We start from the raw sequence: 23439 nt of genomic DNA on the forward strand, positions 1-23439 counted from the left end.
AAACTACAACATAATTTATAAATGAATAAAGAAGAATACACAATAGATGAAAAAACATATGAAAATTATGACGGATTAAAAATAAAGATAATATTTTCTAATCTAGGAAGAAGATATAAGAAAATAGGTGACAATATAAGTTTAATGTTAGAAAAAGAAACGGTAAAACTAGAAGATAGTTTAACTGCTATGGTAAGAATAACAAAAGAAAATGAAGAAATAGATAGAAGAACGGAAATTGAAAAAATAAAACAACAAGCAAAAAAGGAAGTACAACAATTAGAAGAAGTAAAAAATACTAAAATAATAGAGCTAGAAAAAGAGCTAGCAATATTAAAAGAAATGTATGAAATTAAACAAAAAGAAAAAGAACAAAAAACAAAATTAGCAAATGAGATAATTAAATTTAAAGAAAAATTGCAATTACAAGATGAATTAGGAGAAAAAGAAGAAAATAACCAAGATAATCTACTCGAAATAAGAGTTGATGAAATAAACGATGATGATCTAGAACAACATTCGGAAATAAGCGAAACATATACGGAACTTTTAGCAAACATAGATAATACAAAGAATATAGAAGTAAATACAGAAGACGTAGACATGGACGAAAAACCTAGCACATCAGGGGTAAAACGCCCAAAAAATTTTAATCCAAAATATTATAATGAAAATTATGAACAATATGATAAAGAAAAAACTACATGGGATAAAAGATTAAATAAAAAATGGACGCATAAACCAATAACTGGACAACATGAATTTTTAGATTTAGACTGTGTAGCAGACATAAATAAAACAATCCAATTATGGGTAGGATACATATCAAAACAATTAATAGATAACAAGATAGTAATAGCAGAGGCACCAGGATACATAGAAAGAACACTTATAGGAACAGTAAAATTATGGCTACAAAATTTAACAAATGAAAGCTTAACAACTTTAAGAAATAATAAAAAATTTGATGGTGGAACAACCACTACAACCATGGAAATATTATATAAATATGAAATAGCTATAAGAAATGAATTTAGTAGTATGACAACAGAAGTAGAAGAACAAAATAAAGAAAAAATCATAAATCGGAATCTTATGACAAAATTAGCAATATGTAATATGTGTTACATAGACGAATATACATGTGCATTTAGAGAATATTATTATAAAGGAACATATAGCACAGAAGAAAGTAAAGAAATAAAAAAATTATATTTTACAAAATTACCAGAACCTTTTAATTCAAAAGTAATAAAAAGTTGGAATGAAGCAGAATTAACAGATACCTTAGGAGCTAGAATAAAATTGTTACAACGATGGTTTATGGAACTATGTGAAAAACATAAAGAAGAAATAAAAATGGAAAAAATATTAGTAAAAAACTTGGCATGTTGCAAAAATAAGACAACACCTCAATTTGGTTGTACGGATAGGTATTATAAAAATAAAAAGAAGTATAATAAAAAATACAGATCAAAATATAAATATAAAAAACCAAGAAGAAGGTACTATGTAAAAAATTACAAAACCAAAAGACCATATAGACCAAAAAGAAAACTAACGGAATGTACTTGTTATAATTGTGGAAAATTAGTACATATAGCTAGAGATTGTAAATTACCTAAAAATCCAAAGAAAAACCAAATATCAAAAATAATAATAGATGATGAAAAATATACACAAATAGAATACATAGATTATGAATTAGAAAGCAATGATAGTATATATGAATTATCGGAAAATGAAATAGATAATGACATAGAAATAGAAACTGAATTCTATAATATAACAACTGGCTGAAGCAGATGTACAAACAATAAATAAAGAAAAACATCAAGACGAAGAATATTTAGAACAGAAAATAATATTTGATAATAGTATATTTGAACAAATAAAAGGAAAAGAATTAGACCTAAGCGTAGCAAAAATATTTGAAATACCAACAGTAGGAAACTGGTTTAAACAACAAAAAGAAGAATACTATGTAGTAAGTCAAAGAGAACATATCATAGATTGCAAATACACTAAAGGAAAGGCCAAAATACCAATAATAAATAAACGAATAATAAATAAAGAAATACAAGATATTAAGGCTAAAAATCCAATTAAATATGTACACTTAGGAGGAACAGAAAGATTAATAAAAGCATGTTTTAGAGAAGGGATCTTCTATTTTTATTTTGTCTATTTAATTTTTTGTTGTTATTTTATGTTTTGTTGTTAGAATACTAAAGATAAGACAAATACAAGGAGATAATTATTTTAGCAAATTTGATTGTAAATCAGGATTTTATCACTTAAAACTAGAAGAAGAATCTAAAAAACTAACAGCATTCACTGTACCACAAGGATTTTATGAATGGAATGTATTACCATTCGGATATAAAAACGCACCAGATGGATATCAACACTTTATGGACAATTACTTTAAACAAATAGAAAATTGTGTAGTGTACATCGATGATATATTATTATATTCTAAGACACAAGATGAACATATAAGATTATTAGAAAAATTTATACACATCATAGAATATTCAGGTATAAGTCTAAGTAAAAAGAAAGCTGATATAATGAAAAATCAAATAGAATTCTTAGGAATACAAATTGATAAAAACGGGATAAAAATACAAGCACATATAGTACAAAAAATAATTAACTCAAATGAACAACTAGACACAAAAAAAAAATTACAATCATTCTTAGGACTAGTAAATCAAGTAAGAGAATACATACCAAACTAGCAGAAAATTTAAAACCATTACAACAAAAATTAAAGAAAGATATAGAATATCAGTTTGATAAAAAAGACCAAATACAAATACAAAAGGTAAAATTATTATGTAAAAACTTACCTAAACTATACCTTCCAGATGAAAACAAAAAATTTACTTATATAATAGAATCAGATGCGAGTGAAAAAAGTTATGGAGGAATATTAAAATATAGGTATGATGACACTACGATAGAACATCATTGCAGGTATTATTCAGGAACATTTAATAATACAGAAATAAAATGGGAAATAAATAGAAAAGAATTATATTCAGTATGTAAGTGTTTATTATCATTTGAACCATATATTGTATATAACAAATTTATTATAAGAACAGATAATACACAAGTAAAATGGTGGCTAACAAGAAAAATACAAGATTCGGTAACGACAAAAGAAATAAGGAGATTAGTATTAAATATATTAAATTTTACATTTACAATTGAAGTAATAAAAACTGATAAGAATGTTATTGCAGATTACCTATCATGACAAAGCTACTCAGACTGAGACTGAGGAAGAAGATACAATCGAAAAAATAGTCAAAGCTATTACTACACTTTATACAAAAGTGGATAGTATGGACAACGAGATACAAAAGCTAAAGACTAATGAAGATAATCTGAAGTCTAAAGCTAGTCAGCAGCATGACTATAAAAATGCGGAGCTACGTCAAGCGGAAGACGGAAAAAGGAGACGATGGGAAACTCCTTAAAACCCATAATGTTTGTTTAAATACAGCTGCAGGTACAAGCAAACAAGTTAGCGATAAACAACATAAAAATGTGAACTTAAACCAGCTATTTGCAAAACCATTTACCCAAAAGACACCCAGACATGTGTCCATAGAACCACAAACATCTACATACGTAGATAGTTTGCAAAACCAAAGTGAGAAAAAGACATATAACTACATCACACGAACCTATATTGAAAATATCCACAAAATCCAAACCTATTTAAACTGCAACCCCAGATCAACTACAAAAGAACCAAACCAAGATTATTTGACACAAAAATTACAAGGATATAACAAGTTAATTGCACAACCGAAAACTAACGCTAATTTAGTAAGAACATGTTACAACTACGGACTGTTTAATACCGTATAAACATATGACGGAGAAGAAGTTAGTGGAATATCAGAACTACACAAAGCATTCATCACATACAAAAGAGTTACGAAAGGAAATTTATTTTATATAAAATTCTATACAGCACCAGCGGAGATATTATACGAGGAAATAAAACCTCCAATACAGGTTATAAAGATAGGAGTAACTAAAGATATGATTATACCCGAGGATATCGGACAACAAGAAGAGATATGCAAAATAGAGATACCAAGTTTTTATGCCAACAAAAGGATAATTGGTATATCAACAATTATACAAGAGTTGGCAAATAATTATTTAAACGGAAACGCTATATGGAGCTACTATGCAAGAGACCAATTAATGATTTATTCCAATTCAAGGGAGCTAAGGAAAGCAGATATGGATGAAGTCCAGAGATGGATTTTATCATTACTTAAGCTAGAAGAACAACCTACAACACGAGCACTAAAAGTAGGATTTATTTTGGCAGAATTATTAACGAGATATTGCAAGCTAATTGGTCACAAATACCCTGACCACATATGTTCGAAATGCAACGGAGAAGATAATATAATCTCAGACGTCCAGCTGGAATAATCTAAGAAAATAAGAAGAAGGAGTCAAGAAGACGGAAGACAAAGATAAGAAGAAAACAAAAAAGAAGATAGATATTTTGAAAAAGTGTAAAGAGATATGTAAAAAGTCATGAAAATGTGTATTGTAGTAAGTAATGTGTCATAAAATGTAGTGTATAAGTCGTAAAGTAAATAGTAGCATGCATGTGCATATTAGACAAGTGTAAAAGTTAGGTGTAAATAAGTCTTAATAGGATAAAATAGGAACTATTCATGAATAGTAGTGAATAGTAGTAAATAGTAAGTGGACAGATGTAAAAAACGTATTAGAGTATGTATGTCTATATAAAGAGTCGGTTGTAAATGTTGTAAGGTAGGCATTGCTTAACTTAAAACTTTCTTTCAAAAAACACTCTCAACTAAAAATTTAGTACTTAGATAAATGGAGCAAAAATCTGAAATCCAATCAGATATTTCAGATAGCATGGCTAAGCAAGAAGCAAAGGTATATTGTTCAAAAAATATGTGGAACTAATTTCATATATTCCTGAATATCATATATATGATTGAATAAATTTAAGTTAGTTATTATGTATTAGAATTATTTGAATCATGATTTCTAGTTTATTAGCACACTAGAAACAGGGAGAAAACTTCTATACTATGCCATCCTAATGTTGAAACCGGTAGGCGAGGAAGCCGTTTAGGGGAGTAAACAAAGTTGAGGCGCTGATAAGAAGAAAGTATCCGCTAAAGTACGATGCTAGTAGTGACAGGAAAACATGATAAACATAATCTAGTTCATAATGATCTAATATGAATTTAATCAATTATGAATATGATAGGAAGGAATAATTTAAATAAAAAATCTGCATAATAAAGAACATGACTACTTACCTTCATAATGAAATGATAAAAAACTATGAAACTTTAATATTATATATACTTAAAGATATAAAAATAATTGAATTAAGAAGAATCATATGGGAAAAAATATTTAATAACGAACCAGAAGATATATTGAACCAACAATGATATGAAATAGACTTACATGACTTAGACTACGAAAGAATAGAATGGTACGATTTATTAGAAATAAATTCAGATTAAAATGAATTACGAATATTTACAATATTGGATAGAATCTATGGAAGATATAAAACTATTAGAACAATTAATAGAGGAAAATTTATCTATGTACCAAAGAACCGAAGATATGTTATATCTTGAATATATCAGAAATAATATTAAAGAAATATTCAGATTAAAACAACTATCGGAAGAATATTACAATAAATATTATTACATTTTACCATGAATTTCACACTACCAAAAATTAACATTAAAGGGATATCAAGATTAAGACACTTAGCAAAAGAATACTACAATAAAATCTTTAAAATAAAATACTCACTTTTCACACTACCACGTACCACACTACCACTTCCATGAATCCCCCAGCTACCTGTTCCGCTACGAAAAATGGTAATCCATTTTTTTTAAAATGCATTTCTTTTTTATATTTTGATAACTTTTTAATTTCTACAATATTTTTTACCTTGTGTCAATCAGAAAAGGACAATATTTTTGTCAATGAATTGAAAGTGTTGTTGTTTAGGCGTAGAATCGTTGTATACTTGTGTGTTGTATGTGCTTTCGATGAATGGATTGGTTATCCATTTTGTTGTTGTAGGCTAGGGTAAGGGGTAGCCCCCGATCTCCCTCGATCCCTATTTTGAAATTATAATTTAATCGTTTAAATCATGGATGTTCTTGATCAATGGTGAATTAAAAAATATTCATTACTATAAATAGTTTAATATGTCAGGACATGAGTAGAATTACATCATGTCAACATTATGCCAATGTATCTAATAATAAAAGAGTTCGCATAAGGAAAATGTTTAAATAAGAACCATTGGTGAAATAACACACACATGAAATATAGTTATTTGAGCAAATGGTGGAATCAATTGCCACCACCACTATGGACCCATTCCTCTGGCACCAAACCACTACCACCAATTTGACCACCACCACTGCCGTTTTCTCCCCATCCATGACCCTCACCATATCCAATTCCAAAAACAGATCCTCCATCACTACCTCCTCCTTATTCACAACCACCTCTACCGCCGCCTCCACCACCATTTGCACTGAAGTCGTGACTTCGCCATATCCAATGAAAAAACTAGATCCACCATCACTACCTCCTCCTCCACCTCCACAACCACCACCACCGCCACCAATTAGGCCCCTTACAATTTGACCAAATCCACCATTTTCACCCAATCCATGACCCTCGCCAAATGCAAATCCATCACCAAATCCCCCATCACTACCTCCACCACCTCCACCGCCACCACCACCACCGCCACCAAGACCTCCTATAATTTAGTTGAATTTACCATTGAAGTTAGGTAAATTGGGTAATAATGGATATATTGTAGGGAAGCTTCCTTGCTGAGGAAGTTTGCACTAGAACTCCCTAAACAACAATTAGCATCACCTCGCATCTAATCTTTGTACTATATACTGTCAGCACTGCACACAAAATAGCATAACTTTGATTAGTGGAACAACGAGAAATTATGTTACTTCTAATGAGAGAATTCAATAAACAATGTTTGACTTGAAATTTGAATTGAGGCATAAACTAATTTTTAAATCACTTTTACTATGACACTAAAAGTTCCCTAAATGTTTAGGGAATTTAACAATGTGTACGTATACAAAACTATTTTATCATATTTACTCAATATTATATCACAACTAAAGAGATTCAATTAAACCCCTTCCCATAGTTAGCTACACTTTTAATAACCACAACAAGAAATGTAATTTTAAGTGACGACTTTTTTTGGCGGCTCATAGTGCCACCAAAAAGAAGTAAGTGTTTTTGCGACGAATGCACCACAAAATATATCGAAGTGAGCACTATTCATTATTATGACTTCCATTGTTAGCTTATAATTTATATGCATGGATTATAATTATCTATTACTATGTAATCATATGAAGTTCTCCAAAAATATATTATTTATAAAGTATCTGACATGTGCTTATTAATATTTTTTGAAAAGTTCAAGGAACATAAATTTTAAGAAGAATGTAACTTACTTTGCATTCGTGGCCTTTGTTTTGTGAGGCGAAATGATCGCCATGAAAATGCTAAAATATTACTTAGAATGGTGTATTAATTAATATTTGAGATACTATGAAAAATCATAATAGATAGGTAATGGCATGGTTAGTTGCTTTTAATTAGAGGTACAATTAATTAATCTATAAATATTTGCAAATTCTAAAAAATAAAAAGAAAATTGAAGTGAATGTGTACGTAATTGAACATCAATAAAGAAAAGGGAGTTATAGAATTATATCTTGCATTTTGATTATTTATTGGAAATATAAAAAAATAATATGTTCTCCGCTTTAAAATATTTGTCGAATTTGCTATTTACACGTCCGTTAATAAACATTAATTAGGAGGGTATTTGGCTTTGATATTTTGATCATATTTGTCATGCCCTGATCCTACACCCTGGAGTGACCAGCACTCGAGAACCATTATTCGCCCAGGTGAACCCTTAGCCTGGCTCAACTCTCAGCGAAAGACTTACTAAAGTGAAATAGAATCACACAAACAACTCAACTCATAAGTAAAGTAGTTCACTCAAAATACTGAAATGAACATAAGTGCTCAACTCAAAGTCTTTAAAACATTAACAAGGGAAATGAAAGAATGACTCCTTAAATACTACTGTCTATCTCTGAAGTCTCTAATACTATGAGGGATGTCAAGACAAGACCACCGATTATCCTAACAAAACTGAAATAATGGAAATAAGTAAGCTAGTTCCTAAATGTTGCAGCCTCCTAATTATGGATGTGGCACGCTTAACACCTATAACTAGGACTCAACAAACACGGCTTCATAGACTCCCTAGGACTCTTGAACTCTATGCTCTGATACCAAGTTTTTCACGCCCCAAGCCTACAACCTCGGCGGGACTGGCACTCAAGAACCATTGTTGGTCCCAAGTGAACTCTTGGCCTGGCTAGAATTTCAATAGAAGACTTTAAGCATTAAGAAGAGATTTCAAATGCAATATAACTCAACTGTCTCAAACTAAACTCAGAATGTTTTAGAAACAAACATTTAACTTAGCCAAAGTGGCAACTCAAATATCAACATAAGGAGCCCATAACAAGATAATGACAAATGAACTAACTAACTGTATATTAAGCCTCTAACAACTGATATGGACATCGGGTCAAGACCCACTACTTCCTAAATAAATAACTATTCAAAGCAATGAAAAAGGAATACTCCAAAAAACAAGGAGGCTCATTAACTGATTCTGAGTGCTCGACTGGATCAACGAGGCGCTGAATGCTGATTCTGGTTACTTATATCTTTATCATAGAACGATGCAGGCCAAATGGCATCAATACATTAAATGTACGAGCATATGAGGGGAAAACTAAACATCACATAAGCTTGAACTGAATTCTGAAAGAAACATTTACCTCAACTTTACTCAACAAATGGATACTCAACTTAATGCAGAATTAAACAACATTAAAGATGCAGTTTATGTGAATCATTTAAAATAATAAGAAACAACTCAATATACATACATACAACAAAGTAATATAACTTTGTGGGAGTTTCTCCAACTGACAATCATCACTATAAGCTATGTGATGATACAATGTCTCGCCCACGCTACCAGAACTATCCTATAACTTGTTGGGATATAGAACTACTCAACTAAGTAGATCCACTAGTGTATGCTAAAAAGCACTAAGGAATCATCTAAAAAGTATGACCTTTTCTACCCACGATGGCTACATGGTTTATGGAGACATTGAGTTGTTATGAAATCGTCCCCACATCGGTGCTCAATACTACTCAAAAAATACTCAGCTTATATGTTTTAAAAATAAAAACTCTTTCTGTGGTTTGAGATAATTACTCAAAAACTAGCTCAAAAGCTCTCTTGGAATTCAGTGTTTCCTCTCTTATTTAAATGTGAAAACGTTTACTCTTTGGGAATACATAGTACCCATATTCTCTTTTTGAAGAACTGAAGTTCATTTGTTACTCTTACTTAAATCAAAAGTCAAGTCTTAAAACAAGATTAAAACATTTGTAAAAGACTTCTTGAAAAGACTGTCTGAACTTTCTAGACTTGGCTCTTAACTTTCCATGAGTTTGAATTTATGGATTCAAGGTTATGATTCAAGTTTATGGATGATTTCTAGGTCTTCAGAAGCCATTTAGAGTAGTTAGAATCAATAGGAAGCGTTAATACACTTTAGAAGGACTTAAACAGGCTAAACGATGAAAAATAGGTGGGGGCAAACGACTCGTGATGTAATTCCTGTAAGGGAATCACACTAAAATGCAGAAATCAAAGACGGAAATTAAAGATAGATAGATAGACACAAATAGAGGAAACAAAAAGCAACCAAAAGGTATATTAAACCCAATGACCTCGATCCATTAATCCTAAAATAAGCACCTAACTCTTACGAAGACCTCAAGGGAATCAATATCCCAAGCAACCAATGTTTCTAAACAAAATTTGATAAAAGCTTTACCAAGCTCGCAACACTCAAACATGAGTTTTAGGTTTTCAATATTCTAAATAGTCTCAGTCTAAAATGAACCCAAACTAACTATTTAGAGTTTAGGGATAAAAGGGCCCAAAAGTGACCCGAAGTGCCAATAGGAGAGCCAAGTCAAGCTCGCCTAGTGGATTGGGCGATGCGCCGACTTGGTTGGCGAGTATTCCTGTGTGGTCTTCAGCCATGGCCACGTTCTAGAACTTTAGGCGAGTTGGGACTATAACCTAGTACCTTGGGTGATGTGCCAAGTGGGTCTTGCTCGCCAGAAGGACCCCATACAATCTTCAAGGTATGAAATCTTTTGTTTGCCATCAATACCATCTCGAGCACCTCTATCTTCATGAATAACCCTTGCATCATTTGAATGTCTTGAGATTGGCTTCTAGTGAAAGGCCTTGATGTAATCTGGATTGCATCATTCTCTCTTTCTTGAAAAGAATTTGTCCTCAAATTCGACGGATCATCATCAACAACAGTTAGGAGAGGTGACAGGTCGCACACATTTGAAAGTGTTGTACACTTGATACTCCGGAGGAAGGGCAACCTTATAGGCATTGTCGTTGAGCCTTTCAAGCCCTAGAAATGGTCCATCACCTCTCAACATCAACTTTGTCTTGCGATGGGTGGGAAATCACTCCTTATGAACGTGTACCCACACCTAATCACCCGGTTCAAACACGTTCCTCTTGCGGCCTTTGTTAGCTTTTTTTTCTACATCTTGGTTCTTCTTCTCTAAGTGCAGCCGCACCTTTTCATGAAGCTTGGTCATGGCTTCAGCTTGCTTACTCCCATCTAGGCTTAACACAACATCTTGATAAAGAGCAATGAGATCTAAAGGGGTTAGAGGGTTAAAACCATAAACCACTTCAAATGGAGTCAAGCCAATAGTTCTATAAATGACTCGATTATAAGCAAATTCAACTAACCTAGTCACAACTTCAGTTTCGCCATCAGTTTGTGGATGAAAAGAAGTTGAAAACAATAACTTAGTACTAAGTCTACCCCATAATTCCTTCAAAAAGTTACTAAGGAATTTTGGATCCCTATCACTTACAATGGTTTGAGGAATTCCATGTAATTTAAAAACATGCCCAACAAACAAAGATGCTACATTGGAAGCATCGTCACATTTATGACATGGAATGAAATGAGCCATCTTTGAAAATCGATCAATAACAACAAAGATGCTATCTCTACCTCTTTTTGTCCTTGGCAAACCCAAAATGAAGTCTATAAAAATATCAAGCCATGGTCTTTGATGGGTGGGGAGTGGAGTGTATAAACCATGGGGACGGAAGCGTGAAATTGCACGTCGACATTTAACATATTGACCACAAATTTGAACAACATCTTAGGCCAATAGAATTATTCCTCAAGAATTCCCCTAGTTTTGTCAATACCAAAATGACCCATTAAACCCCCATCATGTGCCTCCCTCACAAATAGTTCTCTCCAAGAGCTCATGGGCACACAAACTCTCTTGCCTTTGAACAATAAACCATCAAACTTGGAATAAGGAGTAGAAGAACTATCCCTCATCCACCTTTCCCTCTCCCATTCCTCACAATCCTTGATGATTTGAGCAAACACGGGATCCTTGGGATACAATGCCTTCAAACATTCAAACACAATTAATTTAGAAGAGAAAGTATTTATCAACACATGTTTTCTAGACAAGGCATCAGCCACCACATTTTCCTTTCCCTTTTTTTATTGGATTACATAAAGGGAAAGTTTCAAGGAATTCAATCCATTTGGCGTGCCTCTTGTTCAACTTCCCTTGGGCCCGTATATGTTTGAGGGACTTATGGTCAGTCCTAATGACAAATTCTTTGGGCCACAAGTAGTGTTTCAAATTACCCAAAGCCCTAATCAAGGCATACAATTCAAGATCATAAGTGAATAATTCAAAGTAGCACCTTTTAGCTTTTCACTAAAATAAGCAATGGGATTTTGGTCTAACATTAAGACGGCTCCAATGCCTACTTTACTAGCATCACATTCCACTTCAAACATATTATCAAAATCAGGTAAGTGCAACAAAGGAGCGGAACTAAGCATGGATTTTAAAGCCTCAAAAGCTTTAGATTGTTCCTCTCCCCACTTAAAAGGTTTATCCTTTCGTATTATCTCTATCATGGGGGCTACAATGGTACTAAAACATTTGAAAAATCTCCTATAAAAACAAGCCAACCCATTAAACCTTCTAACATCGCTTATGGATTTTGGAATTGGCCAATTCTTAATAACAACAATTTTAGACTCATCAACTTCAACCCCTCTTGAACTCACAACAAAACCCAAGAAGACAACTTCATCAACATAAAATGAACACTTATCAAGATTAGCATAAAGTTGTTCCTTCCTGAGCATATCAAACATACATCTCAAATGCTCAACATGATCATGCATGTTCTTGCTATAAATCAAGATATCATCAAAATAGACAACCACAAATTTCCCTGTAAAGGGTTTAGTCACATGATTCATGAGACGCATAGAGGTACTAGGAGCATTAGTGAGAGCAAAGGGCATCACCAACCATTCATATAGACCAAACTTGGTCTTGAATGTAGGTTTCGATTCATCACCGGGGTTCATCCGGATTTGATGATAACCACTCCTAAGATCAATCTTTGAAAATACACAAGAGCCATTCAATTCATCAAGAATATCATCTAACCTAGGAATAGGATAATGATACTTTACTGTACTTTTGTTGATGGCTAGACAATCAACACACATGCTCCATGTTCCATATTTCTTTGGAATCAATAGAACCGGCACGACACATGAACTCATGCTCTCCTTCACATAACCTTTGTTGAGGAGTTCCTCAACTTGTCTTTGTAGCTCCTTGGTGTCCTCCGGATTGGTCCGATAAGCTAGTTTGTTTGGCAAATGTGATCCCCGCACAAAATTAATTTTGTGCTCAATTCCCCGAAGAGGGGGCAATCCACTTGGAAGCTCATTCAGGAAGACATCCTCATAATCCTGCAACAAAAAGGAAATATAATTAGGAAGATAAGAATAAGATTGGTTAGTTTGTCGCACATGATCCCTATGTGTGATAAGGATCAAAGAACTTTCAGACTCAATTTCCTCCCTTATCTCTTTGTAATTAGCCACCAATACTTGGGCCTTTCCTTTCAACTTCCTCCTCTCCTCCTCTTCTTGTCTCTCATCCTCCACATGTTCTTCTTCACACTTTTTCTTCTTCGTCGACTCACTCATTCTTTGATCTACATCATTGACTTGAGAGGGTGACATAGGGTGACAAACATACTTATGATCATTCAACACAAGTGAATACTTGTTGGTTCTCCCATCATGTTTGGTTGAACGATCATATTGCCAAGGCCTCCCGAGTAGCACATGACAAACTTGCATTAGGACCACATCAAATAGAACCTCATCTTGATACTTCCCAATCTTAAACTTGATCATCACTTGTCGATGCACCCTCAATTCTCCACAGTCACTCAACCATTGAAGTTTGTAAGGTGTAGCATGCTTAGTGGTAGGAACTTTCAAGAATTCCACTAATGCAGTACTAGAAACATTTGCACAACTCCCACTATCAATGATTAAGGAACACACACTATCTTTGATGAAACATTTGGAGTGAAATAGATTCTATCTTTGGCTCGGATCATCCAAGGCCTTACTAATAATTGCTCGCCTCACCACATATAGAGGAATGACACTCTCTCATTTTTTGACACAAAGATTTGGTTCCTCATCTTCCCCATCTTCAAACTCATCCTCTTCTTGAGGATCTTCTTCACAATCACCTGTTGGCTCTTCCTCAACACTAAGATAGATTTCCCCTCCTTGCATTAGAGCATTTAGTTGATTGGGAAATTCACGCATTATATGACCCCATCCCCTACATTTGTGACATTGAATACCTTTAGGAAACTTAGTTGGGTCAATGATACCTTTGTCTCTTGGCGGATACTCTGATGTTTTTCTTTCGAAGGGCTTCTTCTCATAGGTCTTCTTCACATCTACACCCTTGCTCCAACTCGATGAGGTTTGAACTCCCACCTTGTTTTTGCTCCAAAAATTGGAAGATGAATTCTTATGCTTAGACACTTTCTCCTCCTTCAATTTCATCTCAATTTCATTGGCTGGCTCAATGACATCATTCAAGGTAGTAAATCAATAAATGATCATCTTTGAAGAAATCTCTTTGTTCAACCCTACCCTGAAGCGAATCACAGCATGCTATTCAATCTCTCTATGGTCTAACTTTATGACTATGCTTCAACACTTATACTTCCTTGCCTCAAGTTGTAAAATTTGGCAAGTAATCCTTGGTGGTATCGTTCTGGCACATACTTGGCTCTCATCAATCTTTTCAACTCGGGACATGGTGGATGATGACCTTCTTGAAAAACCAAGTGATACCTCTCATGTATTCCCACCATATGACAACATACCCTTCAAATTGGGCGATAGCATAACAACTACTTTTAACCTCCGTCAAGTCATTGACATTGAAAAGGCGGTCATATTGAGACTCCCATTCTAAATAAGCATCAGGATTGATTTCCCCTTTGAATGATGGAAGAGTCATTTTGATAGAGTTTATGCCAACATCTCGGCCTCCATGGCCACCTTTGTCGTTGTGGTAGTAACCCCTTTAATGTCCTCTTTAATAGCGGTTACCATGTCCTTCTCTAGCTTCTTGAAAAACTTTTTGATTGACACTGACTTCCCATTGTTATCCACCTTGAGGGTGGTTCCCATGTTTTCTCCTATCAAATGGAATTGGACCCAATCTACCTCTTGGTCCACCTTGCAGGATTTGATCTGTTCATCAATTCCTTGGTGTCTCATTCCATGGCGCTTCTTCACATTCACCTTTATAACCTCCTTTATCTTCATCATTCCACACCATATTCACGGGATTTAGTGGTGGTTGTGGTCTTTGGTAGGGAATATTTTTGTTAAGTGGTGTTTGGTAAGGATGGCTTTGACTTTGTGAAGCTTCATGGCTAAGGGGAAAATGGAACGGTTGATTGGTACTTTGGCTAGCTATTTGAACCTAATTGATTGAAAGTTGGGTGCAATGCTTAGTGGAGGGTTCCGGGTGTGAGAGCAGGAGCATGAGTGTGATCGTGTCCACTTGTGGATGCACGAAACGTAGCTTGTGGTGTGGAGTCATTAGAGTTGACTCTACCTTCCCAATTGGCCAGCCTTCCATCTATCCTTGATATATCACCTCTCACATTGTTCAACATTTCCAATAAAGTGGCCAAAGTAATTTCTCCTATAGGTGCTTGAGTTTCATTTCCTATTTCCATTGTACCTATCAATAAGACAACTCACAAAAACAGCAAACAACAATAGCATTAATAAAAGAACTCACAATCACTCGTGTTTACACACCTTTGATTGCCTCTCAATTTGCGCGGCCAATGTTGATAGTTTTTCATATGTTGTTGATCACAAGGTACCAATTTCTACTCTTGGTCAGAGTAGATTCTTATTTTAAGAAGAACAGAAGACTTAATTAAAACAAAAATACTAGAATCAAGAATTAACTACGAAGTAAAATGAGAAAAACACGAAAAGAAAAGGCACAAACAAAGAAGTGAATTCAAGAACCAATAGTCAACAAGTAGAGTATTTACGAGTTGAAAATTGGTTTAGAATTCTTGAGAATGTTTGAGAATCAAAAGAGAAGAAACTAAGAATTTAAAACCTGAGATTCGGAGTAACTTGAGTTTTCAATCGCCGAATGACTTGTTTTCTTCACCAAAAGAGAACTTCAGCTCGCCAACTTGAAGATGAACTCGCCAAACTCTACAAATGGGCAGGGCAACTTGGCGATAAAGGTGGTAGTTCGGTGATGTGCCGATTGGACTCGATAACCAAGGCTTGATCTCGCCGAAATTTCAAGTAGCTCCCTCAAACTGGAAGCCCTTTCAGCGACCAACCTGCCCAAAGGGTGAGGTGCTGAATGAACTAGGCGAGCTAAGTCGTGGCTCGTCCAATGGCCTAAAAGCTGCACCTGCAAATTCCAAAAGTTGAGCTCCTGTGGTCCCCCCCTTCACTTGTCCATTAGTATTTACCCTTTTAGGTAAATTTCCTTTTTGTACAAACACCTTTACACTTTCTCTTTCTTTCTTTTTAGAATCAAACTCCTTATTTTTTAATATTCTTACCTTTCAAAATTGCAATGTTCTTCAAGAACTTCAAGAAAAAGATGAAGACCCAAAATAAAACCCTCAAAAATTTTGTCTCGGAATTTCATGAAAATTTAGGTGAAGGCTCTCCTTAATGTTGGAAACACCACCCAATACTTTTTAACCTTCAATTCCAAACCAAAACCTTCAGATTTCAAAACTCATGTTCATCTTCTTCAAGTCTTCAATGGTGAAATCTTGAACAAAGCACCAAACTCCTTCCAATATCAGCCCAAGACTCAAATAGGGTTGGAGGACACTATTCCAATCTTAGAAATTCAAACAAGACTCAAATTAACAAGACCCATTTTAGCAAATTTCACAAAAATGAAAATGAACAGATTTTTTAATAAAAAATCCAAGACTCGAATCGTAGGAATGAATCTAATCTAGGCTCTGATACCAAATGATGTAATTCCTATAAGAGAATCACACTAAAATGCGGAAATCAAAGACGAAAATTAAAGATATATAGATAGACACAAATAGAGGAAACAAAAAGCAACTAAAGGGTATATTAAACCCAATGACCTCGATCCATTAATCCTACAATAAGCACCTAACTCTTACGAAGACCTCGAGGGAATCGATATCCCAGGCAACCAACGTTTCTAAACAAAGTTCAACAAAAGCTTTACCAAGCTCTCAACACTCAAACGTGAGTTTTCAGTTTTCAATATTTAAAATAGTCTCAGCCTAAAATGAACCCAAACTAGTTATTCATTGTTTAAGGATAAAAGGGACCAAAAGTTACCCGAAGTGCCAAAGGGCGAGCCAAGTCGGGTTCTCCTAGTGGATTGGGTGATGCGCCAACCTGGTTGGCGAGTGTTCCTGTGTGGTCTTCAGCCATGGCAACGTTCTAGAACTTTAGGTGAGCTGGGACCATCGCCTAGTACCTTGGGCGATGCGCCAAGTGGGTCATTCTAGCCAAAAGGACCCATGCATACTTCAAAATCTGAAATCCCTTATTTACCATCAATAGCATCTCGAGCACCTCCATATTCATGAATAACCCATGCATCCTTTGAAGGTTTTGAGCTTCGCTTCTAGTGAAAGGACTTTATGTAATCCGGATAGCATCAACTCAGGCGCATTCCTGGCGCGCCGTGCTAGCCCCGAAGTTACTAGGGGTCATTTTTGGCGTACTGTTGGCGCATCACCCTAGCCTTCTGGCGCAATGGGGGCGTGTCGCGCCAGCATTGCCGTATGCAAAGCTGATGAACTTTTCCTCTCATTTTCTTACCTTAATTTGATTAAATTCAATTTTTTTCTCAATATCTCCTTAGATTTAGGTACCCAAACATATACATAAGAATCTAACTCAAACTAAATCTAATTATTGATATTAAACTCTCAAGAACTCCTTAATCTCAACCAAATTCAAGAACGAAAGAAATTCAAGAACACCCATCATGACCATTTAATCTTCCAATCTTTTTAGGACGAATTCACGATGAAATAAACATGGTTTGCACGTGGGTGAACGAACCCAATGTTATGAAAGTCTCAAATACCTCGTAGGACCAAATCTTTGATGAAATCTGCAATCAATTCCTTACGAAGATGACGAATCTTGACTTTCCTCTTCTCTCTAAAGACCTAACGTGAATTTTCAATTGTGCAAACTGAACGATTTCATTTTTGAACCTAATTAGTTCACTAAAAACGAAATAAATTAATTCTGTAAGGAAAAGATCATAATACCCTGCAGAAATCAAGTTTAGACTTTCCTTATCTAAACAGCCCGACTTCAAATAAGCATATCTTCTTCAGATGAACATTGAAATGATCAAACTCAATGGCGTTGGAAAGATAATTCAAAGATATTTCCTACGGTATCTTGTAGCACACCTAACTCATCTTGTGATAGGAGTTATGGTCATTTGAATTTGACCCAAAACTCAAACTTAACATAACTTAAACAAATTTCGAGATTTTTCATTCTTTCCAAAAATGGCTCTTTCTAATTCTAGATCTCTCTCTTAACGAGGTGTTACATGATCCTCCGGAATCACAGAGACTCACCAAAGCTAACTCAAACTGCTATGGTATCAACGAAGCTCCTATTGATAACCTTGATCTCCTGTAACTGCATCATGAAATGATGAAGGACAAATGGCATTAGTACATCGAATATACGAGCATGTAAGGGGAAACACTGAATATAACATAAAAGCTTGAATTTGGAAAGAAGGAGTCATACTCAATCAACTCTATTCAACTCAACCTTAACTCATGGTTAGTCAACTTAATCCAGTATAAAAACAACAATAAAGATGCAGTTTATAAAAAGCATTTAAAACAGGAGATAACAACTCAATGTATTTTAAAATACAATAATAACTTAGTTTTATGTAAATATACCAAATAACTCAATTTGGGAGATTTTCTAACCGACAACCATCACTATAGTGATGCGATGATATATCATTTCGCCTATGCTGCCAGAACTATTTTATACCTTGTCGGGGTGTAAGATATCCTCAACTAAGTGGATCCACTAAGATGTGCTTAAAAACTATGACTCTTTCTAACCACGTTGGCTACATGGTTTATCAGAACTCTGAGTTGTATGAACTCATCCCTATATCAGTGCTCAATACTACTTCCAAAAATATACTGAGCTCATATATTTGAAATAATTTCCTCATCCTAAAGCTTTGAGATTATTACTCAAAAGGTTCTCTTAAAAGAGAATATACTCAAAAATTCCTTATGAGCTCATTTGGAAATCAATGTTTCCCCTCATTTTAAATGTTAAAACATTTACTCTTGGAAATACTTAGTTCTCATTTATTCATTTTGAAAAATGAAATTGAACTCTCCTCATAATCAAACTCAAGTACTCAAGTCTTAAACTAGTTTTAAAAGATTGTAAAAGACTTCTGAAATTGACACGAAAGAACTCTCAAGACTTTACTCTTAACACTTCCTAGAATTTGAATTATGAATTCAAGGGTCATGATTCAGGCTATAAAGGATCTCTTAATCATTAGATGTAGTTTAGAGTAGTTAGAATCAGAAAGGAGTAAAGGTACACCTTAAAGGAACTCAAACGGGTCAAGCGACGGAAGCAGGGTGAGGGTAGGCCACCCTAGCGCACTGAGTGACGCAGGGCACCAGCCCCTAAACTTCAGAGGCGCATTTCTAGCGCACTGCTGGCGCGGCGCGCCAATCTCTGTGTAACACCCCAGAAATTTTTTGAGCTAAGGCTCGAACCATTCTTCGTTATTAGTATGGTTTTACTGAGGAATTTAAAATTTTCTTATGTTTTAATGTCTCTAGATGAAGCACCTTGAGCTACAAAAAGAACTAAAGAAAATTCCTTCAAGTCATTCCAAGGTTCTTTTAAGTTTTGAGTCAACTTCAAACAACCATAACTTTTAGCACAGGATGAGTTAGGAGACCCATAAGATATAAAAAGAAAGATCTCTGAGTCCTCTTTCCAACGTTACCGAGTTTGCTAATTTTGAGCTCGTATGAGTAAGATATGCCCGTTTGAAGTTGAGATGTCTAATTAAGGAAAGTTACCCGAAAATATGAGGGGTATTTTGGTCCTTTCTTTACCCAATCAGCTTAAAACGATTTTTAGTAATATTTTGTGAACAAATTTGATTTGGGTCACTTTTCATAAATCCAAATACGCTTAGGGTTTCAGAAGATAGTTCATTCAAGTGTTCCTAAGTTATTTTTTGTTTTGGATCAACTTAAAACGACCATAACTTTTAGCACAAAATGAGTTAGGAGACCGATAAGATATCAAATGAAATATCTCTGAGTCCTCACTCCAACTCCATCAAGTTTGCTAAATTTTGGGCTCGTATGAGGGAGATATGCCCTTTTTAATTCAGGTTGTCCATTTAAAGAAAGTTACCCGAAAATAGGAGGGTATTTTAGTCTTTTTCTTACCCCAACTTATTCTAAACGTGAATTACACCTAATTAGAGGTCTAAACTAGTTAGAATTAGTTTCATTCATCCCCAAAAACATTCATTCAAGAAATTCAAGATTTCTCCAAGAACCTAGTTCTTTGAGGTATGTAAGCTTTCATAGTGTTGGGTTTGTTCACCCACACTCCAATCACGAGTTTCTTTTGCAAATTTATCCATAAATATTGAAAAATTTAACTTCGTGATGAGTTCTTGATAAGTGTTCATGAAGTTCATTCTAAATCTTGTTTTTGTGAGGTTTTGAGGAATTCTTGAGATGAACGTTAGTGATTTTTACCATCCAACCTACATCTAATCATCAAGAAATCCTATATATAAAGTCATAATCCTTGAATTCATTATTCACATTTAAGGAAGAGTTATGATTAGAGTTAAGAGTCAAGTCTTGAGAGTTCTTTCGAGGCTTTTAAGAAAGTCCCTTTGAGTCTTTTGAGGAGTCTTCTACAATTTCTAATAACTTATTTTAAGACTCAAGTAAGTAATCATGAAAGTGAGGAGAATATATTCATGAGTCTACACTATCGTCTAAATCCTTTATATCATGAATCATAACTCCTGAATTCATAATTCAAATTCAAGAAAGTGTTAAGAGTAGAGTTCAAGAAAGTCTTCAAGTTCAATTGTGAATCCTTTGAGATCAATTATCAATTGGAGCTAAGTTTTGACGAAGTAAGTATGAGAATGAGAAGATTCGTATACATGAGTGATGTATTGTTATGTAGACCCTTGAGTCGAGTCGTTCATGCCCGTTAATATCTCATGAACTCCATAAATTGAGTATCTTTGAGAGGAGTAGTACATTCAAGTTCTAAGTCTTGAGTATTCAGTTCCTAATTCTTTTGAGATTATATTCCTAGTTGTGGGACTACTACATGTTACCCAAGAAGGTCCTTGAGTTTAGTAGTTCATGCCCGTAATTCTGCATAAACCCTATTTTGAGAAGTCTTTTGCAAATCTTTTTAAAACTAGTTTTAAGACTTGAGCATATGAGTTTGAGGAAGAGTAGAACTAAGTATTCCCAAGAGTAAATGTTTTTACATTTAAGAAAAAAGGAAACACCATTTTCTAAAAGAGTTTACATAAGAAGTTCTGAGTACCATCTCTTTTAAGAGAAATATTTTTGAGTAATATTATCAAAATAGAGAAAGAGTTGTGTTTTTAAAAACATAAGAGCTAGTATATTTTGGGAGTAGTATTTAGCACCAATATGGGGGAGATTTCATACAACTTATAGCCCCCATAAACCATGTAGCCAACGTGGGTAGAAAGGGTCATACTTTTTAGATGATTCCTTATTGATTTTTAGCATAGACTAGTGAATCCACTTAGTAGTAGGTTCTATACCCCGACAAAGTATAGGGCAGTACTGGTAGCATGGGCTACATATTGTATCATTATATAGCTCATACTGATAGTTGTCGGTTAGAGAATCTCCAGGAGAGTTATATTTTATTTTATATATACAAGACAAGTTAATATTGTATTCTTAAATACATTGAGTTGTTATCTGCTATTCTAAAAGATTTTCAAATACTGCATCTTTTCTTGTTGATTTATCCAGAGTTGAGTATCCTGAGTTGAGTATCTTATTATTAAGTTGATCCCTATTTTCTATTAGTTGAGTTGAACTATATTTCATTGAGTTGAGTTGAGTGAGTTTAGAAGAGGTTACTATGTTTCTTTTCCATCAGTTCAAGCTTATGTTTATGATTAAAATTCCCCTTACATGCTCGTTCATTTCATGTACTGAGCCCTTTCTCCTGCATCATTTGATGATGCGAATACAGGTATTCAGTATCATCAACAAGCGTTTCGTTGAGGTCATGTCATATTCCAGTTAGCTTTGGTAAGACTTCTTATATTCCGGAGTTAGAAGTTTTGGAGATGCCGTGGGTGTTGTCCCGATATCCTTCTGTAATAGTAAAGGCTTCATATATATACAAGGTTGAATAGTTTTCAGTATGTATCTTCTTTCAGTTGTTTTTATAAACTCTAAGTTTATCTATTGAGTATATTTTTCACATCATTGTAAATATTGAGTATTTCAGTAATTGAATTTATTTCAGTTTTAAGCTTTAATATGATTCAGTTAGTCTTCCACTTGTAGCTAGCCTGGATGAGGGTTCACTTGGGGACTAGCAATGGTTCTCGAGTGCTGGCCACATCCAGGGTGTAGGCTCAGGTCGTGACAAACTTGGTATGAGAGCACAAAGTTCTAGTGTCCTAGGCTGTCTATGAAGCCGTGTCAAGTAGGATTTTATTTGTGGTTGTGAGCCCCACTTCTATAAATGAGGGACTACAAACATTTAGGAAAAGTTTCCCTTCTTTCAAACTCGTAATCGTCTAGTAGGACTATGTCATACAGACTCATTCTAACTCATGCGTTCTATATCCATTCTACTACCCCTCATACTAGTTGAAAAGCAAAGTCAGTTCTTTATCGATGAGTTGCTCTTAGCAAAATGTTGAGAAAGTCATGAGACTCCAGAGGGGCTTGAGATAAGCACAGGAGTGAGTTAAGTGTTGAGTTTCAAATGAATGCACTCATGTTCACATCAATCGTACGTTCAAGCAAAAAGTGAGTTGTACTCTCTTCTCTAGGCCTTGGTTCAGTTGAGATCCTTATGAGGAGGTGGTTTAGAGCTTGTGTAGTATTTTATCCCAAAAAGGTAGCATGAGTTACAAAATTATAAGTAGTGGTAGTGAAAGTACCCAAAGTTAGAGGAAAGTATGCAGAGGTTCAGTAATATATGAAAGGGAGATAGTGATGGGGCAGATTATGTTATTGCAATCATGCACCCAATCAATTATAAGTGATGAGTTCCTTTATGAGTGAAATAAGGAATAATAATGTTGTAGAGAGTTCTTGATAGAAGGAAGAGGAATAGTTAGTAGTGATGATGAAATCGAGTATATTTTAACCAAAATAGAGGTGATCTCGATGTGCCATCGTGTTAGAGGAGACTAAACATATGTGTTGAATAAGAGAACTGAATATTCATGAAGTGATAGATCTAAGCTAGGCTAATTATTTATTTGAGAAGGTCATGATGTTCCAAAGGTTATAGAACCGATTAAGTAATGAGGCATAATAAGTGAGCAAATAGTACTTAAGTTGTGAAAATGGGATGTAGACCATTTTAGAGATGAAGGAATAGGTCTGTAGCTTCCAAGTGTCAGCTTTAGACCTAAGTAGGAGAAGATATG

General features: G+C 34.5%; 1 protein-coding gene across 2 annotated transcripts in view; it reads left to right on the forward strand.

The window, feature by feature from the left end:
• Window positions 1-23439, forward strand: part of LOC125829084 (uncharacterized) — a 1125066-nt gene that overhangs the window by 433039 nt on the left and 668588 nt on the right. The window contains exon 1 of one of the 2 annotated variants that reach the window (XM_049508360.1): window positions 12895-12898. The exons of the other annotated variant lie outside the window; for it this stretch is intronic. The gene's annotated coding sequence lies outside the window, so the exon portion shown is untranslated. Of the gene's footprint in view, window positions 1-12894; window positions 12899-23439 lie in introns of those variants that run through there. 2 annotated transcript variants of the gene reach the window in all.

The sequence above is a fragment of the Solanum verrucosum genome, unplaced genomic scaffold (assembly GCF_900185275.1).
Source record: "Solanum verrucosum unplaced genomic scaffold, falcon-dt-bn FXZP01000007.1, whole genome shotgun sequence".
NCBI classification, from domain to species: Eukaryota; Viridiplantae; Streptophyta; class Magnoliopsida; order Solanales; family Solanaceae; genus Solanum; species Solanum verrucosum.